Genomic DNA, 6,047 nt, shown 5'->3' on the forward strand with positions numbered 1-6,047 from the left:
ATGACAGCCTGAGTGCCTAAGGGGGACACCAACTCCTCCCTCCTGGGCTGGGATAGTCTGTAGTTTGCTAAGAACCATCCTTAACACGAGACAGGACCAGTCAAGGACATGGACAGATCTGAAGAAACTATTAAAGAAGTATGGCGTTAACTAGACACACAGGGCGTCCTATAACAGTGGCGTCATGAAGGTGTCTCAGCTCAGTTCTCCTGGAGAAGGGAGAGAGACTTCAGCCTTCCAACCCACTGGGCTTTTTGTATTTCCCAGTGTGATACTTCTAGGCAGATGCATTTACACAGCTCTTTGCATCAAATAACAGCAGCCAACATTTATCGCATGTTGTGCCGAGTACTGTCCTAAGAGCTTTTTACTGGGTAATTTATATATACGTGTGTGTGTGTACAATCATATATATAATCTTATATATGCCCCCACAGCCCTATGAGGTAGGTACTCTTTCATAGATGACAAACTGAGGCAGCCAAGTTAAGTAACCCTTGGCCAGGGTCACACAGCTAGGGAGTGGCAGAGCCAGCATCACACCCAAGGGTGCTGATGGGTTTATTTCCTGGAAAGAACCAAATTAGGAGACAGCAGAATAGGCTTCTGGGCCCAGCTCAGCAGCTGACCAGGGCAAGGTGGGGCAGGCCATCTTTTAAATGCACACCCTCTCATGAGGGTGAGGAGTGATGGATGTTTGCGACCTTAAGGTGATAGTTTCATAGGTATATACATATATCAAACTGTATCAAATGGTATATTTCATTATGTGCAAGTCATTGTATGTCAATTATACCTCAAAAAAGCTGTTTTAAAGAACTGATAACAATTATATGATGAAATTAAACTATTTGTAATATTTCTACAGGAACTCTTATCTGATGTGACCGCCTTGCCATGTTTGAGCGTGATGCATAAAATTCATGATTCACTTCTGAATCTAAGTGTTGCTTTGAGAAGTCTGCTCTGCTTCAGAAGAGCAAAGTGTCTCCAAATAAAAACTAAGAGCCACAATAACTCAAGAAATGTTTTGTCACCTGGCATTACTGAAAACAGAACACAAAGGATGCAATGAGGCTGTTTATAACAATATAGCGATTTTGCTGAAATAAAGGAAAACAATAAATATTATTGAATAAATATACAACAGTTTCTTAAAGTGCACCACTTAAAGCCCTTTGGGGGCTTCAGCTCTTAGAATCCAACTCTGCCCAGTGGTCCACACCCCACTCCATCTCTGTTCCAGAAACACTGGTTCTTTGAAGAGGTCAAGGTCTCACACGTATCAGGGCCTTCACCTGTGCTGCTGCCCGTGCCTGGAACTCTACCGCAGGCCCTGCAGAGAAGCCTCCTTCTCAACCTCTAGGTCTCAACGTGAACATCAAAACACACACACACACACACACACACACACACACACACACACACACACACAACCTCCCTGACCACCCAGAACGCAAGAGAATGAATACTCTTCCTTCGTGGCTCTCATCAAAATGCGGAGTTAGAGGTTTATTTCCCCGCTGGCCCGTGTAGGCTCTGTCTGTTCCCAGATATGCTCCCAAGCCTCCCACAGTGCTGGGATGCAGGAGGTGCTTTCCTGATGTGCTGAAAGGACGGATCCATGTCCTGTCTCTGGACTCTGTGACCTCATGAGAGGGGTGCCCTGATGGGAACGTTGTCTGTAAAATATGCAGCAGGATGACCACTCCCTCACTTTCTTAGTTCTTTCTCCCCCAATGAGAGGCACCCCCGACCTCTGGAGGCAGTCGCTCTGGATGAAGGCTGAGCTCCAGGGGGGAAGCGGGCTCTCAGAGACCATGCCCTCACCCACAGAAACATCACAGAACCTTGGGTTTTGTCAAAGCAAGGTGGCTGTGGATAGCTATTTCAATACAAGTTCTTGGAAAAACTCCAGGGGCTGGAGTGCTGGGTGTTCCCCCGAGTGCCGAGATGCAGGTGCTCAAGCCTGGCCAGACTGTGAGCTCCTCCAGGGCAGACTTGGCCTGCATGCAGCACTGTACTGCCAGTGCCCAGCACAGAGCCAGCACACAGCACGTGCACACCGACGATCTGCAGTGGTGCAACGAAGAAATTCCATTTTGAGAGCCCTGGCTCTCTGCCAGGCACAGGTTAATACTGTCCCCATTAATCTTTCCAATAAGCCCACGAAGTCGGTGTTCTTATCTCCGTTTTACAGAGGTGGGAATTGAGGCTCAGGGAGAGGTAATTTGCCCAAAGTCGCACAGCCAGTGAGAGGCAGGGCCTCTCCAAGCAGAAGTCCTTAGGGATAGTCAAACAGTGGCCTGGAGTGACAACTGCTATCTTAGGGGCCAACAAATTAACATCCTCCCATTGGAGAAACCCTGTGACACCCCTCTGCACCCCGCAAGCACCAGCCCCACCGTTCCCGGCCTGGGTGCTGCCTGGGCACTGGCCTTCTGCTCCTTTCACCACCCTAGCCTCTCATGGTTGGGGCTCCTCTCCACATCCTGCTTCTCTTGCCTCTCTGATGGCTGTTCTTCCTCCTCCCACTTCCTAAAGGCAGGTGATCCCCATAGTTTCTCCTTGCTACCTTCTTCCTCTCTCTACACTCTCCCTCTAGGCCAGCCTGTCAACCCCTTGGCCCCTCTTTGGAGGGGGCTCTCACATCTGCACGTGCAGCTCAGACCTCTCCCAGCCCCTGGTTATTCCTCCCAGAAGGCTGCTCCTGCTCTGAGACGTTCAGTGGCTCCCAGGGGCCATCAGAGGAGGAACAAACTCCTCCTTGAGGCATTCGGGGCTCTACTGCACCTATCTCCACTTCTCTCCCAATTCAGAGCCTTCATCCATGCCAGCACTGTGCTCCCTGCCTTTATTCTGCTGTCCCTTCAAGCAGGATCCCCCTCCCTCCCACCTCTGCCCCAGGTAGCTCTCACTGCCTGGTTTATGGCACATACCCTCCCCCTGGAAGTCCTTCCAGACCCCTTCCCCAATCACAGGCAGCTCTCCCTCTTCAGTAGACTCCATGGAGAACCTGTCCCAGGCTGCCTTTGCAAGAGCTATTTCTGTGCTTGCTTTGACTCTCCTTCCACCCAGGGTCACACGGGGAGTTTGGTACTGGGAGTCAGGGAAAATGCCCAATCTATGACTTTTAGTTTTTCCTCTGTGTAGAAGTCTCCTCAGCTGTAAATTGAGGGGTGTGGAATTGGATCAGCATTTCCCTAATTCCCAAGTACCGTCATTTTTGCTTTATCCTTGTGTCACCTGTACTATCATATACTTATATTGCTTACCTTACATATTTATCTACTTATTTTAAAAATTTTATTTATTTTATTTTATTTTTGGCTGCACTGGGTCTTCGTTGCTGCGTGTGGGCTTTCTCTAGTTGCGGCGAGCGGGGGCTACTCTTCGTTGTGGTGTGTGGGCTTCTCATTGCGGTGGCTTCTCTTGTTGCAGAGCACGGGCTCTAGGAGCATGGGCTTCAGTAGTTGTGGCACGTGGGCTCAGTGGTTGTGGTTCGTGGGCTCTAGAGCTCAGGCTCAGTAGTTGCAGCACACGGGCTTAGCTGCTCCACGGCATGTGGAATCTTCCCAGACCAGGGCTCGAACCTGCGTCCCCTGCATTGGCAGGCAGATTTTTCCCCCCCATCTTTAAAATATAACATTTATTGCTTAGATGGTTTGATACAGAACAGCTTTTCTTCTCATTTTGAACTTGGAAGTACTATACTACTGAACGCAAAGCGGAACGAAAAGTACCCAAACCGAACTTGTGATTCTGTGTTCATGTGGCATAAACCAGTTTTGTATATAATGTAGCAGAAGTTTTTAAGTTCCCTTTAGAAAAATATGAATTCTACACGTTTATTATTGTTTCCTGCTTAATGCATGGGCTGAAATCACTAGGATCACCTTCCTTCTGGAGGAAAGAGAGGAGCAGAGGGTGCAAAGAATGGTGAAACTTTCTGAAACCGGCATCCGACCATCACATAGCTTCCCCAGGGCTGGTGGAAAAAACAGCCCTTTGGGTTTTTTGTTTTGTTTTCACAGCCGGGAGTTTCATGTAGTGATTGAATCTCAACCTCGTGTCCATAAATCAAAGAGAAAAACAAAAGAGGGAAATGTGCACCTCAAAAAACTTTTCAGAAGATCCATATATATATATTTGTAAAAGCCCTGAGAGAAGGAGAAAGAGAATCAAACAAACGTGTAGAAACAAATTAGCTGTACCTGCAAACTAAGCTATGATTCACCCAGAGTTTAAACAAATCACAAATTTCACAGTTTAATATGGGGGGAGGGGACAGAAAAACAAACAAATGATACATCTCTCAACCTCACTAGTAAAACGTGGTAAAACCTTATCCACTAGGAGGGTGAGATGAAGGCTAAATAAAGCTTTCAATCAACAGTGATCACTAAAAAAAAAAAAAAAAAATAGTGATTACTGCGAGCAGCAGCCCCGGCTGTGCTGCGGCCTGGTTGGCAGGAGGATTCTTAACCACTGCGCCACCAGGGAAGTGCCTATACACATACCTTTTGTTTGTTTGTTTTTATTTTTTATACAGCAGGTTCTTATTAGTTATCTATTTTATACGTATTAGTGTATATATGTCAACCCCAATCTCCCAGTTCATCCCACCCCCACCCCCCAACTTTCCCCCCTTGATGTCCATATGTTTGTTCTCTACATCTGTGTCACTACTTCTGCCTTGCAAACCGGTTCATCTGTACCATTTTTCTAGATTCCACACATATACATTAATAAACGATATTTGTTTTTCTCTGACTTACTTCACTCTGTATGACAGTCTCTAGGTCCATCCATGTCTCTACAAATGACCCAACTTTGTTCTTTTTATGGCTGAGTAATACTCCATTGTATATATGTACCACATCTTCTTTATCCATTCGTCTGTCGATGGGCATTTAGGTTGCTTCCATGACCTGGCTATTGTAAATAATGCTGCAATGAACATTGGGGTGCATGTGTTTTTTTTTTTTTTTTTTTTTTTTGGCTGCGTTGGGTCTTCGTTGCTGCACATGGGTTTTCTCTAGTTGTGGTGAGCGGGGGCTACTCTTCGTTGCGGTGCCCAGGTTTCTCATTGCTGTGGCTTGTCTTGTTGCAGAGCACGGGCTCTAGGCGCACAAGCTTCAGTAGTTGTGGCACATGGGCTCAGCAGTTGTGGCTTGCGGGCTCTAGAGCGCAGGCTCAGTAGTTGTGGTGCACAGGCTTAGTTGCTCCGTGGCATGTGGGATCTTCCCAGACCAGGGCTCAAACCCGTGTCCCCCTGCATTGGCAGGCAGATTCTTAACTAATGCACAACCAGGGAAGCCCCGCATGTGTCTTTTTGAATTATGGTTTTCTCTGGGTATATGCCCAGTAGTGGGATTGCTGGGTCATATGGTAATTCTATTTTTAGTTTTTTGCTTCTGTTTTAGTTTTGTTTTTTTGGCTGTGAGGCATGTGGATCTTAGCTCCCCGACCAGGGATCGAACCTGCACCCCCTGCCTTCCAATGAAGGTGAAGTCTTAACCACTGGATCCAGGGAAGTCTCTATCTACTTTTTTTAACCTAAATAAAAAGGAAACTTTACCTTGCCTTCTGTGACTTGAAAACCAATGTCACTTGCAATAAAGGTTGCAATACAGAAAAAGTGAACCATGAAAATAAACACATAACTGATAAAGTAAGAAATGTCTGTGCACAGCCTCAAATCTTCCCATGCATAATTCGAGGAAACAATGTCCTAGAACATCAGAGGCTTTGTCAAACGTAAACAAATCTGGATGCTGGCTGAAGTGGTAAAGAGAGATTTTAATCAGTAGCAACTATTGCAATAGGGAAAAGAGACCAGCATGAACTGAACTCAACTTTAATTTGAACAGAAATAGCTGGGTATTTTAAAGTGAAAATGAAGGGAGGGAGGCACCTGGGGGCTCAGTAGAGTCAGAGAAATGAAAACTTACCAAAGGTCAAGTGTAAATGCAACTAGGCCAGTGGTGTCTACTAGCTGGTATTATTGAAGTTAGAATTCTAATTTCTCACAGAGACTGGGAGAC

The sequence above is a fragment of the Mesoplodon densirostris genome, chromosome 4, assembly GCF_025265405.1.
Source record: "Mesoplodon densirostris isolate mMesDen1 chromosome 4, mMesDen1 primary haplotype, whole genome shotgun sequence".
Classification (NCBI taxonomy): domain Eukaryota; kingdom Metazoa; phylum Chordata; class Mammalia; order Artiodactyla; family Ziphiidae; genus Mesoplodon; species Mesoplodon densirostris.